General features: G+C 41.6%; 1 long non-coding RNA gene across 1 annotated transcript; it reads left to right on the top strand.

The window, feature by feature from the left end:
• The first annotated feature begins 7,281 nt into the window (after positions 1 to 7,281).
• LOC133150060 (uncharacterized) lies at positions 7,282 to 10,195 on the top strand. The gene is made up of 3 exons (XR_009713729.1): positions 7,282 to 7,383; positions 9,668 to 9,789; positions 10,121 to 10,195. It is a non-coding gene; the product is annotated as an uncharacterized LOC133150060 (long non-coding RNA).
• Positions 10,196 to 12,565: the final 2,370 nt, after the last annotated feature.

Here is a 12,565-nt window from a genome sequence, read left to right as displayed (position 1 = left end):
TAATGACGACAATTTAACGTAAAGCGGAAAGTAGGTTTGTGTTAGCATAAAATGATACGGTATGCTACACGTTATATGTCACTATAGCGAGAATCCAGACACCAAATGCAGCTGAGCTAAATTTCTCACGGCAACATCGGATTTGAAAATAAAATCTGTTGAAATAATGACGACAATTTAACGTAAAGCGGAAAGTAGGTTTGTGTTAGCATAAAATGATACGGTATGCTACACGTTATACGTCACTACGTATAGCGAGAATGCAAACAAGATGAACCCAGCCAAGCCAGTTAGGTCATGTTACGTTTGACACGCGGACGTTGACGAGGGTTTTATTGTGATGTTGGAAAACTCTAAATTGGTGAGACGCCGACTTCCTTGTCCTCTTTGCCGAAGACGCTCATTTACCTCCTGACACCGCGGCAGAACACTGCGCCTATTTTGTGTGTCTGTCTTAAGCCCCTCCCCCCCCCCCCTCATAATTCACAGTGAGCCATTTGACACAATTAGGCGCACTCTTCCCACCGCATCGCATCCCGCTGGATGGCCCTCATTATCACGAGCGTTCGCCTTTTAGATAACTTATAATGAGGCCGAAAATGTTTCACGTTTTGCTTTTGCGCGACACCGATAGTTCAAAGAGATCCACTTCCAGCTAATTAGGAGCTCCAACACGGCTCTCGTACGCTTTTTCCCGCTTCTTACGACATATGGATGTACGCTAGACAGGATCCCAGAGCCATTATGTCAAGGCGGTGACAAATATCCCTGAAGTGAGCGTCCCGCAGTAATGTTGGAGATGTTGGAAGGCGGTGTGGGGAGATTTTCATTCCCCAGATGGAACTGACATCTGCACATGTCAAGCACCTGCTCTGCTCTACCACCTCGTCCTACCCGGTCGGCCTGCCGGCGGTCTGACGTCTGAGCAGCGGCTCAATCCTGAATGTTCCCATGTAATCCGCCCGGGAGCTCGGATCCAACACCTGTTTGGACGCGTATCGCGATCCCGCTCGGATTCTCTTGGAAGCTGCAGGAAATGGACGTTTTCCCACAGAGCGACGCGTTATTGATTTATGTGCTGAAAATAGACCCTGAAAAACAACAACAGGTTTTCTAAGAGCACACTTGTATACAGTAATCCCTCGTTTATTGCGGATAATTGGTTCCGAAAACCACCCACGATAAGTGAAATCAACGAACTACAGTCACCAACAAGAAGTACAGGGCTGGAAAAATGCTAACTCACGATCGTGCTAACTCGCGAAAACGGACTTCTAAAGGAATGTAAACGAACATTTGGAGCAATACTACATTGTCCTAAAGGTTAGACACATGTTTCCTCAATTTAGAAGTTTGATTTTGACTTTTAAATGTTTTTTTAATCTGGAAAAAAAATCCACGATGTAGTGAAGCCGCGATAAACGAAACGCGAAGTAGCGAGGGATCACTGTATCATGAACTTCATGGATGACCTTTGATCTTACTTGACCATCAACCATTCTACCTGAGCTGGTTAGAGGTTGCCAGTGTGTGTATATGTGTGTGTTTTTGTGTGCATGGGTGTGTGTTTTTGTGTATGTGTGTGTTTGCCAGTTCCCTCACTTCAGTCAATTTAGCTGTCAGTGAGCAACACCTTGAGCAGAAGTTGACACATATGAAAGGTGTCAAATTTCGAGTCCAGGAAGAAAAGCCAAAGTGCTAAAGGTTCTCCTCACCTAGAACTTGTTTACCTGTCAACCACCCGTCGCTAAAATCACTTTTTCTCACACATTCAGTGAGCCGACTTTGCTTCTCCATAAAGTTAAGACATGTTCCTCTCCAGACACCTGTCGGCTGAGTGTTGCACATGTCGATGAAGACTGAAGTCATCGGTTTGCTCGGCGGCCCCGCCTCCTCCCGACGTGAGCTAATAGCGACTTCCTCCCGCCGGCGCGCTACCTTGGCAGGAAGGTTAACGGCCGATATGTGCTGCTGCTGCCTCAGCTGCTTACCTTCGCCTCAAATACATTGCGGCGGTCGTCACGCTGAGGTTTTACTCACACAGATTTGGCAACCACCCGATACTTTGAATGATCTGTGTGTGTGTGCTGGTTTCATACGTCAACAATTGCATCCTGAGCTGCTGTTAAAAGTCCAAACCTTTTCCAATGAGTTCACAGCTCTCATGAAACTCCTGTTTAGAATTTAAAGGCTGCAAATAAGTGGAAGTCATCTGGTTCCCATAATCCTCCTGTCAAAGCAGAAGCCGCTCCGTCCAGCAACATACGCGGATGGACAGCGCACGTGTTGTGATGGCTCACACACACACACATTCACACACACATTCACACGCCGCACAAATGTCAACGTTCACTTTGCCGCACTTGAGATGTCACCCAAATAGATAAAAAGAAAAAAAAAATTACAAATTCACTTTTTAGTGGCCAAAAAATGTTCAGTGTTGCTTCCTGCGTTTAAATTTGACCCATTTTGAGATTAGACGGCAATAAGAAAAGCTAAAATGTCATTTTTTTACTGTGATCCTTGAATGAATGAATGCATGAATGCATGAATGCATGAATGAATGAATGAATGAATGAATGAATGAATGAACGAATGAATGAATGAATGAATGAATGAATGAATGAATGAATGAATGAATGAATGAATGAATGAACGAACGAACGAACTTAATTATTTGATGCTAACGAAGCAAAAGATTTGACAATTATTTTCAAGATATTCTCAGCCCGAGTCAAAACTATCTCGCCATGTAGGTGCGCAGGGAAAAGGGCAAAGGTCATCTTTCTTTCTATTGAAGAAAGATGGGTGGGCTCTTGTCACCATCTTGGCACGGCTGCACAATTACTCCGTCTGCGGCTGCTTTTGTCTTTCCAAAGCAGGTCAGTTAACCACCTGGCGAGGCTTCCAAAGTGGGAAAGCTTTGTTCCGAGCACGGCGAACCTTTTCCCTGTCGACTTCCCGGGGTAAGATAACGCACACGGTATACGGAGTATTTCACCCCCCCCCCCTTTTTTTTTTTTTTTTTGTTGTGGTCCAACCCATCGTCATTAGCGGGCTACATTGAGGAAGAGGGAGGAGGAGGAGGGAAAGAAACGTGAGGCCCTTTACGGGACCTGAACCTTTTCAAATGAGAGCGCGCCTTTTGTTTTTGCAAGCCTGTCAAGAACGCTCACCTAATTAGAGCTGATATCTCTGGCCAGAGAGAAGCCGTTTGTTAATGGCTCTTTACTGAATGTTCTTAATGAGTTTAGATGGCCATTGTGCCACACAGAGCTCCTCTAAGACAAGTGCGCATGCACGCACACACACAAAAAAAAAAAGGGGGAAATGAGGGCGAAGAGTCTACATCAGTGCTTCTCAATTATTTTCTGTTACGCCCCCCCCTAGCAAGAAGAAAACTATTCGCGCCCCCCCCTCCCCACCGTGACTATCCTAACTTGTCTTGTAAGTCGTAAAACGTTGCACTGTCGCAAACGTGACAGAAGTAACAATGAGAGCGCCACTGCCCCCTGCTGTAGTAAACGCGCAATTACACTTTATTCTAGTACTGCCAAAAAAAAAGCCTGTTCCCCAGGGTCACACGCGCCCCCCCAGGAATAGCACCGCGCCCCCCAAGGGGGGCGCGCCCCCCAAGGGGGGCGCGCCCCACTATTTGAGAAGCACTGGTCTACATGAAGAAGGTGTAGCAAGAGCTGTGAAAATGGCGGCAAGGCGGGTCATTAAGGCGGGTGCAATTTTGCGTGGTTATGTTCAACTCTTGATGGACATTTGAAGAGACAAAAGCACCTTGATCAAGTCACGACAATTTTCTTGAGCAAACTCCTCGATACTGCCTCGGCTCCGACTCCCCTCCCCCCACCCCTATTCTCTTTCTTCTGCGTCTTTGTATTTTCATTTTATTTATTTATTTAGCGTTTGTTCATGTCTCAAGGCTGCAGCCTCCTCCTTTCTTGTCAGATGCGCGGAGAGGGAACGAGCTTGTTAGCTGCCATGGATGCTTTGACTGCAAGACACTTTGGCCACTTGCCTATGGAAAGAGAGTCAAACCGCAACCTGGTTTAATTGTCACATGGGCAGTCCTGGGAGAGGTCTTTTCCGAGGTCCGGGCCTAATAAATATCAAAAGCTCCTCTCATCTCGTGCTCCTTCCCTCCTCGTCTTGCTCACCAGCCAGGGAAAAAATTATCTCGGTCTTTCTCTTCTTGCCTCACAATCTCTAGTTATTTTTCTGTACTTTTCCCCAGAAGTTTTCATCAAAGCCGAGCACTGTCTGAGGCCTCGCGCAAGACCATCCATGCAATTTATAGATTTGATGTTTATAGAGGCTTGCTGTTTCTCGCTTGATTTAATGAGAGTCTAAAGCTTGAGCAAAATACACAGCAGCACATGAAGGAACATCTGCACGCCTGAACGGCAAACAAGCTGCTTCGCCGCTCGGGAAGAAAGGCGGATGGGGGGGGGGGAAGTCCGACTCTGTGCGACTCGCCGCCGCGGAGAATCCGTTCCGAGTCGTACGCACGAGGTGTCGACAGTGGGCTCATTGAGAGGAAAGGCTAGATAACATCCCTGTAAGGGAACGTTCCATTCAATTAAAGGTCACAGAAAGCACTTTTGTTGGAAACACAAATGATGAAGGAAAACACGTCGAGGTGAGTTATGACGGTTTATAATTCGGATATCAGCAATGGCTGGTATCGACCGTGACATTGGCGACATCAAAGATTCAACGTTTGGGCCGTAAAATGCGCTTTGGTCATCGTCGCTGTAGACATGAGACACGGTGGCTCGGATTCACGGGGTTTGGAAATCCCGGCGTCACATGAGAACTCGATGATATGAGAAATGTGGAGACTCGTGAAGTGAGACCGAGAGCAGTTTTCCAGTAAATTAATTAAGGTCGGCAAAATATTCGACACAGCTCGGTATGAGTCAGTAGAATTTTACAATAGTAACTGAGTAGCTGCCAATTAAAAGTGGAAATTATCATCATTTTACAAGTGGGGATTTTTTAATTGGGTAGCATGATATGGTCCTGGTCACAGTCAGTGCTTTAAGTGGCGAGAAAAAAAAAAAAGTGGCGGTACTTTCTTTACCACCAGTCCATTCGAGCAGATCATTAAGTTAATAAATAAATAAACAAATAAATTAAATTCATTAAATAAAAAAAGAAATTAAAAATAAATAAATGAACGAATACATGACTAAATGAATAAACAAAAAATAGATAAATAAATATGTGCATACTTCTTTATTATATGACTTGTTTAAGTTTAAAAGTACTCATTTCAAGACTGCTACAGATATGGGCCTCGTACTATTTTCTTATTTTTCTAAATTTTGTCAAGTAAAACTTTCTTGTTCAATTGGCAGATAATTTTCTTTTCTATTGTTTTTTTTTTCATTTTCTTCATTTTTATTTTATCTTCTCAAGTAAAACTTTCTTGTTCTGTTGGCAGCTATTTTGGCTTATTTTAAGCATAATTTTCTTTTGTATTATTTTTGTCATTTTTATTTTTTGCACTGTACCCAGGCTTTTGTATCAACATTTTATTTGGTAAGCTTCTTTTTCGAAGTACCTCTATTCCGTACTGCTGCGTACGGGCCCGCTCACCGTACGAGACATTCTGTATTCTTTGCACGTCTGTCCCTCTTTTAAATTGGGTTCCTCCTGCTCTGGACAGCTGAAGCCAACTTTTTGTACGTGTCTATTTGCTGAACATGACACAGTGTAGCCTTGTGTGCTTCTCATGTGAGTGATTTACATTGTGTTTATGCAACCATAAAGTTCTTGCCTCGGAGACAAACTGCTGACAATTTCTGCTGCATGGGGGGAGGGAGGGAGGGGGGGGGCACTTAAGGTCACATTAGAAAAAGAACATTTCCCGTGAAAACGAAGCAAATAACAACAGCGCAGTGCTCGGGGGTTTAAGTGTCAGCTATGAAAGATGCACACAGACAGTTGCCTTCTCAGAAAAACAAAAAGGGTTTAAGCTTTTAACGCCCCCCAACACACACACCGCCCAGCCCTTTTTAATAAGCACACTTTGCGACAGCTTCGGTTTCATCGGCATCTTAGGTGAAACCAGGCAGAAAGTTCCAATTAAAGTGGGAGGGGCCGTAACAAGGAGCGACCGGGGAGGAAGGTGACGATCTGCATGTTTTTTTTTTCGCGCAAAACCACTTTGTTAACCCAGTTAGTGTTGTCGTAATAGCCGCCGCCATGCTTTATGGACTGGCCGCAATTGGATTAGTTGTTTTGTGCTACTTGGCGGCGGCCGGATGTGAGGAAAGAGGCACTTACAGAAAGTCCAGCTGTTGATTTGGAGTCTGGACAAGGGAGACGCGTCGGAAGCTGCTTTCGCTCGCATCTGCCTGCCATTAAGGCTCCAGTCTTCGACGAGTCGGCTTTTTTTGGGCTTTGGCTATAAGAGGTGTCAGCCTCGTCGACGATGACAGCGGGCGGGGTGATGAGGTCACATTGGGTCACCGTGGGGAGGCGACACCCCTTGCTTGGCGTCAGCGTGTCCAGTTTAAAATCTTTGGGCAGAAAATTCCCTTTCAAAATGTGACGTCAGGTTTGAGCTGCAACATGTTGTCTTGTGATAAAAACTTTCCACTTATCTCTTGATTTCCATGCCTCCTGCGCCTTCGTGAATCGGCATGAAAAATGATGAGCCGTGCATTTTGGTGTGTGACTATCTGCCCTATGGTCATCATCATGTCTTACGCGAGAAGTCTTTGTATGTCTTTTTCCAGGATTGCACAGAATTGAATGGATTTTCACGGAACGTGTTACGTTACATTGCGGTGAAATGGTTTTCACAGAAATTCTTTTTCCTGCAATTTGCTGAATCATTCTCCATTTTTATTACTTAACGCGAGTTGCTATGTTGCTTTGTTATTTAAAGGACCTTTTTGAACAAGGTACATAATGGAATATAAAACTATATTATATTATATTATATTATACGTATATATTATATTATATTATATTATATTATATTATATTATATTATATTATATTATATTATATTATATTATATTATATTATATTATATTATATTATATTATATTATATTATATTATATTATATTATATTATATTATATTATATTATATTATATTATATTATATTATATTATATTATATTATATTATATTATATTATATTATATTATATTATATTATATTATATTATATTATATTATATTATATTATATTATACTGCTGCGGCAAAACACTTTTACTGCTTTAACCAAAAATGATTACTGTACGGTTGCAGAAATCAACATTTTGCCCAAATCTGACCCAAAGATCCCCACAAACTGGACAAATTGCGACGTGGGCGGTTCCGGCTGATGCCAGCCAGGCAGTATGGAATCTGTAAGAACAAGCTCCAAGACTTGTCAACTTTGTGTTTAATGTTTAGTGAATTGTGTACTGTGGGTCAAAGTGAATATCAGACCGAGGTTTTCACAGCTGACTGCCTCAAAAACCTGCCGTCAATGTTTACAAACCAGGTGAAGCTCACCTGTAGACAAAAAGTTAATCATTGCTTTTTTTTTAAAAGCTCAGGTAAAAGTGTAAAAATGATTTATGAAGCCAAGCTGACACTGCACAAAACACTTTCCACTCTTTGCACACAAATTGGTTTTGTCGCTTTTACCTTCTAGTGACCCTCTAGCCGAAAGAGTATTGATGACGAAAATAGAAGAAACACACAGTCATTTATCAGCGTGCATTTTAAATTATTAAATGTGCAAATGTTGTCTACACAATAGTTGGAAAGATTTTAGTTGGAAAGATCCTGCTGTTAATGCATCAATTATGCATAAATGCATATTGCAACGCTTGTGGATTAAATCCAAAATCTCCTCCAAACAAACCAGAAGTCACACTGTGCTATTTTGGAGGAAATAAAGCCATTGCAGCATGCGAGCTTCCCTCCTCTTTAGCGCACCTTCACTTAATCCACTTACAATGTTCGAGCTGTTTGCCAAACACGACGACATCATCAATTGTCATGTTGGCAAATAGCGCCGGGCTAATACGCTCACCCACCTGCAAAGGAGGTGCTGTTCGGGAAATCTGTTGCTAAGGAACGGCGGCATGGGAGGTGAAGGGAGCTCCTAACGACGGCGGGTGACGGGAAATAAAATCACGACATCACCGGGCACCTCGGAGACACGAGTTGGGCCTTGCCAGGATTCGCCGTCTCCTTCCAAGATGCAACCGGCGCAGCTTTATATCTCGCCTAATGTGATTGGTGGAGAGACGTCCCGCGTGAAGGATGTTTTTAATTCCAAACTGGTGCTAACGTGGCCCGCATAGCGTGGGCACCCAACATGACGATGATGAGGAGCGACCGTGAGGCTCGTGATGCAACCTTGGGATCATTTTGGGAAGCAGAAGAAAGCGTTAAGGTGCAAAGAGAACAACGGCACAATAACGATGATATCAGTTGACCGGAGTTGAAAGTGCGCCAATCGATCTGACTCTATGTAAAAAGTAGAGCGTGAACATTTGATGGATTGAATTGGATTTTTGCACAAGGGTCACGTGAAGTGGAATTAGCAGGATAAGTGTGGATGCATCAATTATCACTATCGCGTGTCGCAACAGGCCGGCTCATTTATTTTTTAACAGGCTGACTTTTTATTCCGCGAATGATGCTAGACTCACCTAAGCTGGCCAACGCCGTGCGGCCGATTAACTGTAATTGCACGCTTTAGCGAGTCAGCCAGGTCCGCCGCGGGTCAGCACTCTTTTATTTATCAAACGCGGAAGGTCAATTATAGGCGAGCTTATGATGAGCTGAGAGGTTCTGGCAGCTGATCTGAACCTGATGTAAGCGGAGCCGTGCTGAGATTGCCCGCTGTTACGTCATCTCGTGTGCGGATGATAACTAGGTAGAACGCACGGAGGCACCTCTCGGAGTGATGAAACGGACCGCTGGTGGAGGGAAGTGCCGAGATATGACGAGAGCATCGGCAAAACGCTTCTGCTCTGTCGGATGTGCAACAGTCTAGGTAGATAGGTAGATAGATAGATAGATAGGTAGGTAGATAGATAGATAGATAGATAGATAGATAGATAGATAGATAGATAGATAGATAGATAGATAGATAGATAGATAGATAGATAGATAGATAGATAGATAGATAGATAGATAGATAGATAGATAGATAGATAGATAGATAGATAGATAGATAGATAGATAGATAGATAGATAGATAGATAGATAGATAGATAAGATTCATTCTTAACGGCACACTCAACATTTGACATTTACGTCGTTCCAGTTTGAAATTCACATCATTCAGCACATTCGGGAAGATTCTCGACATTCCCAAAATCGGCAAATTAAAAAAAATCACGTTTTCACGTTTAAAATTTCCACAAAAATTCACAAAATTTCGTTTTTCACCTCTAATTTCTACATTTTTCAACAGTCAACCCATTCCAACTTTCAATTGTTCGTTTGCCTACCTTTTCCACAACTTCCCACTTACCAAAAATTCAAAATTGGACTAAAAATCAAATCGAATCGAACAGTTCATGTCGGAATACAATTCATTAAATATTGATCCTGAAAACAACTTCATGTTTGACTGTGCATTTGAACTGGTTGTTTTTGTTTTTCCTTTTTCATATTGGCAACACACAGAACAACTCCCGACGCAGCCTCAGCATCATGTAGCCGGTCTCTTCCGCTGGTAAATCCGAACTTCAATTTCTGACAAGCTGCAGCAGAGACACTTTCTGTGTGAACGTTGATGCTCTTTTAACGTAAGGGACACACACGCGAAGCGCACGCACACGCAACACACGCATATGCAGGCAGTGTGTCCCAGGCGTGAACGGTCAAAACTAATTTGCATATCAGCTGTTTCAATGCAGAGATTTATTTTCTCTCCGATTTAACTTGCGACATATTCAAATCGATTTTTAACCATCTCATGAGTAATCTTTACATCCCTACTAATAATATAACTCCAACCTTGCTAATTGCATGAGTGTTCCTGCAGCCAGTGACACACTTCCTATCAGGAACAAGTATCTTGACATGACACCAACATCACCATCATAATTCTTAATGTGTTTTCTTCTTTAATTTCAGGGCTCCTGTTTTGTCCAAGCCCAAGGAAGTTTTGTCTAAAAGGTTTGGTAATGTGCTTTATGTTCCTGTTCACCCAAAAATAAATAACTCTGTTAAAAAATTTCTTGTTGTCTGTAGTTAATTGAAATATTTTAGAATATGGGTCATTCTATTAATGATTAATATTAGATCACTGATTCAGCATTTAAATTGTACAGTGAGAAACTCAATTTACAATGATTACCTGGTACCTACTGTTACTGCATTGCCATATACAATACCGTTCATTTGTTTGTACAGTAAATAAACCAGTTATGTAAAGGCAACTGAAATCGCGGTATTTCATTGATATTTATTCTGCAGTTAAGCAACTAATACTGTAAATGCAACTAAAATCAAAGTTTTTAAATTATTTAGTATACAGTTAAAACATCTAATACTGTAAATAAAACTGAAATCACAGTATTTAAATGTTATTTTGTATACAGTTAAACAACTAATACTGTAAACGCAACTGGAATTACAGTATTTAATTGTTATTTAGTATACAGTTAAAACATCTAATACTGTAAATCAACTGAAATCACAGTATTTAACTGTTATTTAGTATACAGTTAAAACATCTAATACTGTAAATCAACTGAAATCACAGTATATAACTGGTTTTTGCTTTACAGTAAATACACTAATACTGTAAATAGGGAATACAGTACATCTACTGTAAAATGCTTTTACAGTAAGTTACTGGTTACTAGCTGCCAGTTATTTACTGTAAATTTCTCGGAAAATTTTTTACAATGTAGGTAGGTAGGTAGGTAGGTAGGTAGGTAGGTAGGTAGGTAGATAGGTAGATAGGTAGATAGGTAGATAGGTACGTAGACAGATGGATAGATATACGTAGATATAGTATGTAGATAGATAGAGGTAGAGAGATAAATATATATATATATATATATATATATATATATATATATATATATATATATATATATATATATATATATATATATATATATATATATATATATATATATATATATATATATATATATATATATATATATATATATATAGAGATGGTATTGTATAAACAGAGCCGATCTTTTATATATATATATATAATAGCCGCAGGTAACAAGAGGCATCGAGTCCATGGAAGTGTCTATCGATTGAGGTCGTTGTAAGAGGGGGCGTAGTGACTCGTTGCGGCAGGCACTGCTATTGATGGGCTCAAAGGTTCCGCTCCCGGGTAGAAGGATTCGCTGGCTAAATGAGTCGCTCTTCTGCCACAGCTTGTCGTAGAGTGGAGCTGATCAATACCGCCCTGATTTTGTCCTCAGACACCTTCCTCAGGTTGTACACCTCTTAACCAACCAGAGAAGGCCTTCGTCAGAACCTCTGTGACATCCTTGAGTTTACCCTTTACAAAATGCACCGGCCACTATAGATTTTTTTTTCTCCAGACTTCCAGAAAGAGGTCTACACATTCATTGCTATCAGGCAGCAGGGCAGTGGGCTTGCGTACACCTGCATGTAATATTTACCGGTGTCGGATATCCCGACCTGCACGTTGCGGAGATACCTGTTTGTCTCAGCTCTTGCAGACACGACAGCCCTCGGTCTCCAGCTAACCTTTACATGTTAATATTTCATCAGGTCGTGCTGATATGTTTAGAGAGCTCTCTGTAGAAAGGGATGGGTGGGCGAGGGGGGGGGGGGGATCCACTCTGTTCAAGGAGTATTTCTGTACCTGTTCAAACATGCTGTAGTAAATTATTCATCCAGCCAATAGTGAGCAGCCATGCTTTTACAGCCAAACGGTGAAAATGCACCTTAGCGCACAAATACGGGGGTCCATCAGTGGTGGTGGGGGGGGGGGGGGGGGGGGGGGCAGAGCAACATGGCCCACGGTAAAACACTCAGTTGCTAACCTGTGCGCTAATTTTTCTTTAAGGGACATTTTGAAAAACTTTAAGGTGCCATTAAAGTTGGTTGAAACTTGGAGGAACGCTCTAATTAGTAAAATGCAAAATGTGTCTTTAATGACAAGTGCTCTTCACCTCACAAAAAAATCTGAAGATAGAGAGAAAGGGAGATTTCAAGATTGTTGAAGGAGCGAGAAGATTAAATGATCAGCTCGGGCCAATCCATGCTGATCAAAGATATTATAGGACGGCTCATCATCTTTTGTCTCACTAATTTCAAAGAAACATGGTGATGCAAAATTCTCCACAGCGCATCTTCATGTGCTTCAAACGGCTCGTGAAATGTTTCGGGAGGAAAAGAAATAGAATGATAGTGATGACACAACTTTTTCTGGTCATGTAACACAAATCATTTTACGGTTAAGTCCAATTTAGGCTTTAATATCATCCATTTGGGGAATTTTTTTTAATGATTTTAAAATGTATTATTGTCTGTCAAACTGCAGTTCAGTCTGTTTTGGGGGCAATAATGAATTCGTTT

Source organism: Syngnathus typhle, linkage group LG2 (assembly GCF_033458585.1).
Source record: "Syngnathus typhle isolate RoL2023-S1 ecotype Sweden linkage group LG2, RoL_Styp_1.0, whole genome shotgun sequence".
Taxonomy (NCBI): Eukaryota; Metazoa; Chordata; class Actinopteri; order Syngnathiformes; family Syngnathidae; genus Syngnathus; species Syngnathus typhle.
This window is presented reverse-complemented; position numbering and strand designations above follow the sequence as displayed.